Source organism: Homalodisca vitripennis, unplaced genomic scaffold, assembly GCF_021130785.1.
Source record: "Homalodisca vitripennis isolate AUS2020 unplaced genomic scaffold, UT_GWSS_2.1 ScUCBcl_2182;HRSCAF=6688, whole genome shotgun sequence".
Lineage (NCBI taxonomy): Eukaryota > Metazoa > Arthropoda > Insecta > Hemiptera > Cicadellidae > Homalodisca > Homalodisca vitripennis.
The window spans coordinates 84,897-94,345 of NW_025778307.1; the positions used below are offsets into that span (position 1 = coordinate 84,897).

A 9,449-nucleotide genomic window follows, 5' to 3' on the forward strand; every position below is an offset into this window, starting at 1 on the left:
ATCTTGGTATACTTTTGGACAGTAATATGAAGTTTGAATTGCATGTAACCTATTTAAAAAATATGTTAAAATGGTCCTGTACAAATGTACTAAAATTACTGAATATTTTCCAGTGGCTACAAAGAGAATAATATACTTTAGTCTAGTGCAATCTTTGTTTGTATATGGCATATCTGTCTACTATCAGGCTCCAGAATATAAACTGATCCATCTTAAGAAAATATTATGTAGGATATATGAAGTGTTGTTCCCTTGCATTGAACCTAGACTGTTGGGAATTTTGATGTTTGATAATCTTGCAAAGTATATAGATATAAACAGAAAACTTTCTAAATGAAGAATATAGGATACTAGAAAATGTAGATTATAATTTAAGAAGGAGACTTTATATTGTAAATAGATATGCAAATAGTTATGGAAAATGTACTTTGGCAAACTAGGATACCAATGCTTTTAAATGCGTTACCTGAAGAAATTTTGAACGAACGTAGAGTAAATAAATTCAAAATCAAGTTAAAAAATCATCTTCTATCTATAAGCAACAACTAAAAAGGCTTACGCATTTAAGTAGCATTGAAGGAAAGAAGGATAGTCTACCATATTCATAGGATATTAGGTAAATTGTATCACACAAACACAAAATAATAAAGCCACAATTGGGGAAACATTACACACCGGGGTTTTCTCACAACACTAGGTAGACAAGAGTAAGGACAGATTTTACACTCAAACATAACACATTTGATTTATTTCAACACGGTAAACAAACATGTATAAACACTCAAAAATACTCTATAACATAGAATAACATAAAACATCTTTCAACATAGATTAAACAACGGAATAGGCAACATAAAACAACAACCAGCAAGCAATCTAATTCTGTCAGTTAACAAAACAAGTTCAACGTCATCATGATCAGGAAAGACTGTAAGTGAGTTGCAGTACCAACCTCTCTCACGCACAAAACGAAAATCCCCAACGCACAAGCACTGTAAAAACACGCCAATACCACAATCATCAAACTTGAACCATCCAATTAAAATAACACACACGCACACATACACAGTTTAAACTGTTTAAAATATCTATATCTTTCCTTAATGTAAGTAAATATGTATGTTCCAATCATAAATATTCAATTACTGCTATATAAATGTTAAAATGTTACAAGCAATAGGTAAAAATAAAATATTATGTAATTTAAATGTAGATTTTTCCCCTCAAATAGCTAAGCTAGAGGGGATAAATTGTAATAAAACTGCATGATCTGTATTATGTTTTCTGAATAAACGTTTTTGAATTTGAATTCCCACAAATTTCACATAATGGGTTTTTCCGCACGAGTCCAATATGCTGAAGTTTTAATACTCAAATGTTATTTATATAAAATTGAAATATTACATTAAGAGTATTATTTGAAAGTGTTTATAGCTATTGATATAGATTATTAATTAATCATTTAAAATAATTAATCAGTATCGATTTGATTATATCGATGGTTTATGATTAAGTAATATCATTTTTCAATTTCGATATAAAAAAACCAGGTCCGCTTATCGTACCCTACCCTGTTGGACTCGTATAAAAAAATCTATTAAGTGAAATTTATGGGAAAGAACAACTGTAACTGTGAGAGGAGCAAATATGGTCATCTTCAGTTTTCCTAATTTTTGCTTATAATAATTTTTTTTCATCACTGTAAATATTAAATCCATATTTTAATTTAAAACATATGATTGTTAATGAGGAATATAGATACTTTTATATTGATTGATAGTCTAGGATTTGAGATGTGAATATTAGGTATCAATGATTACATTCTTCGATATAAAAAACCGGGTCTGCTTATTGTACCCTACCCCAGCCATTAATTTTTCCCCGAGTATATGACATGTAAAATTGATATAACTTACCAAAAATAGGTGCGGCCTAAGAATGAGGTAGGTAATATAATACAGTATACAAGGTTTGAATGTGTATAGAAATATTTTATCAAAATCTGCAGCTACTTTTTTTGAGGTAGGCCTACGGTCATTTATGGATTTGTTTTTTCTTCATTAGGCCTGTGAAATTAAGTACAGTTTGTTCATCAAAAGCAGATTTTTAGTTTTAGAATGCCCCTTAAGTAGATTCTATTGATTGTTTTTGTATGTGTTTCATTTTGTTTAATTAAATTTAGTTTTGTTAACTGAACTGGTTCAGGAACTAGGTTTAATATTAGTTAAAGAACTTGGTCAGGAGTAGTTCATGAACCAGGTTAGGATTCGTGTCAGAGGATTAGCTCTTCTATCTATGGAATCTATGGCCGGTTTCAAACTGCTGGCGTGAGTGAGGTTATGTGGGAGTGTGAGAATAAAACTACCTAAGTGGGGTTTTCCCTAATCAATTGATTATACAATTTAATAAAGTGGAACTATCTATAGTTATACATACCGCACTTGAAGATTTCAACTCCGACTTTATAGATGACAACAGACAACAGCACCGATGAGAAAGATCACTTATTTGTTATACTTCAGTAAGTTTACACTCAAATGTTTGCAAAGATAACTAAACCAAAGTGCAATGTGAAATGAATGTGGACATTCTTCAAACACTAAGAACGTATTACTCAAACAAACCCACCTACTACAATTACAATTGAATACTGCCTATTGGATCAAGAACGTAAACAAAAAGACTGTCGTGTACATAGTACATGGTGGCGGTGGCGTAGTGATGGGAGAATCGAATATAGAATCGAATAGTATTCGAATACAGCCAGAGTATTCACATATTCGAGTACATCAAAATGGATTCGAATACTTTTGAAATGAATACAATTTCTCTGGCAGAATTGAATTCAAACCTGGAGTATTCGTTTATTCTGACAAATAGTATTCAAATAAAATATCCAAGAAATGTATTCGTATTCATATGAGGTTTAAAATGAATACATATATGGAGACTTTGAAATGAATAATTTAGGGGAGATTCATAATTTGAAAAAATAATTACAAATTTTAATACTTAAAAAAAGTATAATTAATTGTATAATTATTAAATTTTAAAAATACATATTATATATATTATATGATATATTATAACTGAGTTACAGTTCTAAGCAATAAAAACAAATATGAATATTTATTTTATATAGTTGTGTAAAAACAAAATATTATTGAGGTTTTCTGGCTTCAGTTTATTTGTACGGTAATTAGTGACAGGACCTGCTGTGGAAAATAGTCTTTCAGACGGAACTGAAGTAGCAGGTAAAACAAAGATATTTCATATATCATGGGTATGACTTGTTTATACGAGGCACCAAAAGCCAAAGTATTCGAATACATATTCGAATACAGTGATGAATTCGTGACAAACAAGTAAGACAGGTCTAGACCTGTCTGTTTAAAAACGCTCAGCTGAGCAAAAGTATTCGAATACAAGTATTCGAATACATATTCGAATACAGGGGTGAATTCGAATTCACTGTATTCGATTCTCCCATCACTATGGTGGCGTGGTGGTGGGGCGGAACCTGTAAGGAGGATGACTCACTCCAAAGTTTCAGAGTTGCCAACTATGCCGCCGGAAATTACGGAGTGAAAAGATAAATATCGTAGAAGTGTATTGAATAATAGCTGTATGACAATATTTCGCTCTTTACGCTATGGGTATAATTTGTGAATGTAATTTGTAAAAATTTTACTTAGCACTATTAAAATTTATGAAATATATATTATGTTATTGTCAAGTAATAATAATAATTAAAGTAATTAATGAATTATAGCATTATAATAACAAATAATAAATATAATATTTGTTGACATTATTTTGATTACGGTACGATTATATCCAAAGCAGTTATTAGTGAGTTTGGCTGATTTCTTACTTGTGATTAATGGATCCATAATATTCATCGGCGATGTGAATTAATTTGATAAAAGATAACCAAGAAGTAATAGGTTATAATAATTTAATGACGGTTTCTTATCCTTTTTAAATACACGTACTAGAAGTGTTGTAAACTCGCAAAACTTGTATGGACCATATTTTTATTAGAAATAGGATTTTAAATATGTATTCGGAATTGTCCGATGTGATATTGGTTTAAAGGATTATTGTCTATTAGGACTTGTAATACTAGGTAAAGAAAATAGAGAAAGTAGTGACTTAAGTACAAAATATATTGAAAGTTGTGAATTAAAAAATTGATTATAATTTAGTTAAGGAGATTAGCTTTAGTAAAATTGTCTGGTTGTTTATCGACTGATGATGTTAATATAAGTTATTATGACTTTCATACAATTTGATCAGATATAGTAAGGTCATGTAGATGTATTAATGAAAAGGGAAAATTGAAGAAAGCTAAAACGGATTAGTCCATGGATAACGAAAGATCTCTTACGTAAGATTAAAACTATGAAAAAACTTATAGAAAAGACTTTATGAAGATGTTTTAAAGAATTATTACTATATATATTGTAAAAAAAATTGAAAAATAAAATATTTACTGAAAAACAACTATTAGGCAAGTAGACTAATTCATTGTGGCAACGACATTTCTAATCAATGGAAGGTTATAAACGAAATTACAGGAAGAAGGAGGAACCAATACGTAAATAAAATTATTGTGGATATTGGGTTTACGGTTGTCGATGCGAGGACGGTCGTAGAGCTTATCAATAATTATCTTATCAGTAGCCTTACAGCTGTTACTGGCACCGCAGCCCGGCACTTCCTACACGCATTCCTTCTTCTTATTGCCAGTTACGGACGAGGAGATAATTATAATGTTCGACCAAATAATAAAGTACCGGTACCTAATAATCACGTTTTGAAAAATTTTCAATGTTATTATTTATTGTGTTATTATTCCTCATCTAATTGCGCCTGTTTCAAAAATTTCAACAACAAGGTTTGTTTATTTCATTAAAAACTAAGAAATCATCACGTTTCGACAAATTTTCAATGTTAATTACTGTAGTATTATTCCTCATCCGATGCACCTATTTCTTAACTTCCAACAACAAGGTTTGTTTACTTCATTAAAAAACATAAAAGTGATAGAACAAAACATTACACTCTCGTACATTATTCTGAATTTGAAACTTTATGTATTATGTACCAAGTAGATTGGTATTCTCAAAAATTGAAATAACGTATTTTGTAAAGAATTATTAGTACTACTTTCTGTTGTGAGTGTATTTCCGATTGTATTTAAAAGTCAAACTAAAGTAAATATGTTTCAGCACGGTACAGATTTGGTTATCACATTTATTTGGATTTGAACAATAAATTAGAACGAATCCTGTTGATAGAATCATAATGTATTATCGAATTGTAATAGGTTTGCGTATCGAAACACATGAATTATTTGAGTTTGTGTTAAGCGAGCGGTATGACATTATTGGTATAACAGAAACGTGGTTGACAGAAAGCATATGTGACAGGGAACTATTTGATGATCGTTATGTTGCATTTAGACAAGACAGAATTCCGCTTATAACTGGGAAGAGTGATGGGGAGTGGTATCGCTAGCAGTTGACTGCCGAGTACAAAAGTATGCCAGCTGTCTCTGACAGTTGGTGATCAGCTGATTGCCCGCGACCTTGAATCTATTTGGCTGCCTCGCTCAAACGTATCTTTTTGTCTGTGTAAACATTGTTTATTTTATACGTAACAGTAATCGTACTTTCTATGATGACTATCATCTTTCTTTTCAGGATTTTAAAAGTATGTCTCTGTTTGATAGTTTAGCAATACTACTAGGTGGTATTAATCTACCCGAAATTAATGGACTGAACTGCGATATGTTGTTTGAAAACACTGTGTTGAAAACATTATATGACTTTATGGCAATGCACGATCTTGAATCTCACAATGACGATATTAACTGAAAGAGCATTACTTTTAATTTAATAATTTAAGAAATCACTGCTTGTTGATCACTGTAGCTGTCCTTTATGTACCCTAGACGAGCACCTATCCACCGTTGTGTGTAGATTCCTTGAAAAACCTCCCTTGTTAATAATTTAACTAACAATAAATTAATATTTAATACCTATTACTATTTTGAGAAAGCTGATTTTTGCAGCTTGTTAATAAATTTAAATAACGTAAGTGGAATGAAGTTTATAGTGTAAATAACGTAAATGGAACAGTAGATTTGGTCTATAAAACAATTCTTAACGTTTTTAATCAATTTTTGCTAAAAAGGAATTAATCTTTAAAAGTCAATATCAGTTTTTGTTTACAAAAGATTATTTCTATAAAGATAAAAAACAAATGTGCTTAAAAAGAATTTTTAAAATTTCATGACAGTTAGTTCAAGGATCTCATAGAGGTGTTAAACTGAAAATACATTTGGCTTATTGAGAATATATACGATACATTGAGTATTGCATAATGTAGACTATACATTTGTCTGGAGTTTTATTAAGTCTAGACGCTCTTCTTCTAATTTCGAGTTGTGCTCTTTTGAAATAAAATTCAAAGACAAAGTGGTTCCAGTTAATCACATTTTCGATTCGTTTTCAGACTTTTTTCTACAGTTTTCTCGGTTAACTCCAGAAGTAAACCTGTGACATCGTGTACTGAAAACTTATATAGTGGAAACATTTAAAGGATTTTGTTTACAGTTCTAGAGGCGTGTTAAAAATGAAACCGAAGAAATCTTCTGAACCTGACTGTATTCCTAAATATGTAGTACATATAAATGGTTGCACTGAGGTATTGTGTTTGCCTTAGTGCCATTTGTCTTTACCAACCTGTTTTTTTCCGTAGAAATGGATGGGAGCTAAGGTTGTTCCTTCTTTATACCAGGAATCATTTCGATATGGATCATCACCATCCGATTTCATTATTAGATACATTGGCTAAAATATTTGAACCCCTTCTTTATGATTATATTTTTTAAAAGTAAAATCTTAACTTCTCCTTAGCAGCATGGCTTTCTATCTTGTAAATCAACAGTTTCCAATCTAATGGAATTTTCTTTTTATATTATAGCATCTGAATTGCATATTGCTGGTATGGTTGATTTAGTGTATAAATATTTTTCTAAGGAGTTGTATAAAGTTGACCACGGTGTTTTGGGAAGTGAATCATCTTTTTTATCATTTATCAGTTTCATTAAACTTATTTTAAACTTCGCAGTCGGTTTGTTATTACTTCTAACATTATGTCTAAAAGCTACATTAGCACTTCAGGTGCTCCTCAGGGATTCAATTTAGGATCATGGTTATTCTAATATTCATTATTGATCTTTATAATTATGAAATACGGTCTGCCTTTTGTATGCTGATGATTTCAAACTATATAGATAAATTCGTGACGATAACGACGTTGCTGATCTGCAATCAACGCTAAATCTTCTTAGACCTTGGTGAATAGATAAAACCTTATTTTTAAAAGAAAAGAAGTGTTTTGCGATGACATATACCACGGAAAAAACGTTTAAATCTACCAGAATACTCCATTAATGGCTCAAATTAAAGATCTTGGCGTAACTTTTGACTCGGCTTTTACGTTCGACAGTCACCTAAATGTTCCCATAAATGGATGCCATAGGATGTTGGATTTTGTCATAAGAAACAAAATGGTTTTTCTATTCAATGCATTATATCAATAAACTATAAATGCATTCATTAGAAGTAGGGTGGAATATTGTACAATAATTTAGAGGCCTTCTTTATGACATTAGCATCGCTTCTATGAAACTAATTCAAAACGATATTTTTAAGATATTTGTATTTTAAAAGATTTAAAAGAAAAAACTGTCAACAGCTATCTCAAGATAAATTCTTTATCTACAAACAAGATCCATTGTTGTATTCATTCATAACATTCTACATAACTTAGCTCTTTTTTTAGTTGGAAAGATGTTTCTGTATTTTCCAAGATGTAATCTTAGAAATTTCTTGGTTTTGTACACCACTTTGCCATACAGAGCAGTTTTACAAATTTTCATTTTTAAAGGTATTGGATTTTTTAAAATGTATAACAACCCATGAGAGTGCCGATAGCCGAGTGGTCTGACATTAAACTTTGGATCTGAGTTAGAGATAGCACAGATTCAAATCCTGTTTGTGACCCTAGCACTTTTTATCAGTACCATCGACCTTGTACTGTATCGACTGTCCCCTTAATTCTGTTTGATAAGATCCTCGCACAGGCCAGTGGCCCATGAAGGGGATCGCTTAAAGGGGGATCGGCCTCTCTTTTACATAAAAAAACACAATGAATTAGATATATTTAATAACAATTTTAATTCATTCGTAAATAAGCTAACTTAAGGTTGTAACTGATGTTGGTTAAAGTATAATATAATTAAATATAATACTATTTGTGTGTTTTCTTGTTCTTTAATAGAAACAGTTAATTTGTACATAGCTTAATAGTGATTTAGTAATTAAACCTTTTCATGCACTCACACATTATACTGTTAATTTTTATTATCAACTTGTTCTGCTAACATAACTGTTTTGGTATAATATTCCTGTAGTTATTGTATAAACACTAATAAATAAACTACTGGTAATGCTTTCATATAAACAATTCCTATTAAGCCTACTAATTAAATTAATTCATCATCAATATGTTAAGCAGACGGACTTATTAGGTCCCTATCACTATCAATATATAAGCCTGCTCAAGATTAATTAATTAAATATCTCAGAATCCGTTTATGATAAACATTGTTTAATCTAAAATATATCTACAATAAAAAAAACAAACTGTGGAAAGTCGTTTAACACTAGCAATATAACTTAAATATTTAGATCAGACACTTCGGAAACTTTAAAAAAACTACCTTCCCCTCCAGTGATGTTCGAATCAGAACGCCTGGTAAAAGAAAAAGGTTTAAAGCAGGCTTATACGAGTAGGTTATGTTGCACTGCTAGCCAATATACCGTTTAAAACATTACAAATCGCTTGTCACTGTTTTTGTAAAAATGACATTCTATTATTGTAACATAAAATAACTTATAATTAGTATTTTTTAATGTATGAGTTATATTTGATCCGTAAATGTCATGTAAGTTTGAAATGTTAAAATGTTCAGATGTCAAATTTTAAACATCAATATTTAAAGCCTGGACTGGTATTAGTTGAAATGTTAATCTATTGAGAAATGATGTATTTGATAAAAGACCCTTGGCGTCTTAATCCTCAACCAGAAATGGAGAGCCGAGAAACGGAAATTAGGTAATCCATCTCTAACTGACACCATCTGTTTGATCATTTGGTATGTAAATGATCGATATGAAACTGTCTTGGGCTTAAACATGTTCAAACTACACATTCTTACTTGTACGAAATACATGGAGCGTATTCGATTTTTATTTATGAGAGACTAGAACATTATTATAACGGTATTCAAATAATAAAAGTTCCGGTAAACTAAGGAGAGTACTACAACACCGAAAGCACTGTAATTAAATTTTGTCACAAAGTTTTAACAT

At 30.6% G+C, this 9,449-nt stretch overlaps 1 protein-coding gene across 2 annotated transcripts in view; it reads right to left on the reverse strand.

Moving 5' to 3' along the window:
- Nucleotides 1-2,703, reverse strand: part of LOC124371879 — a 77,811-nt gene extending 75,108 nt beyond the window's left edge. For both annotated transcript variants that reach the window (XM_046830244.1, XM_046830243.1), the window contains exon 1: nucleotides 2,437-2,703. The gene's annotated coding sequence lies outside the window, so the exon portion shown is untranslated. The remainder of the gene's footprint in view (nucleotides 1-2,436) is intronic.
- Nucleotides 2,704-9,449: the final 6,746 nt, after the last annotated feature.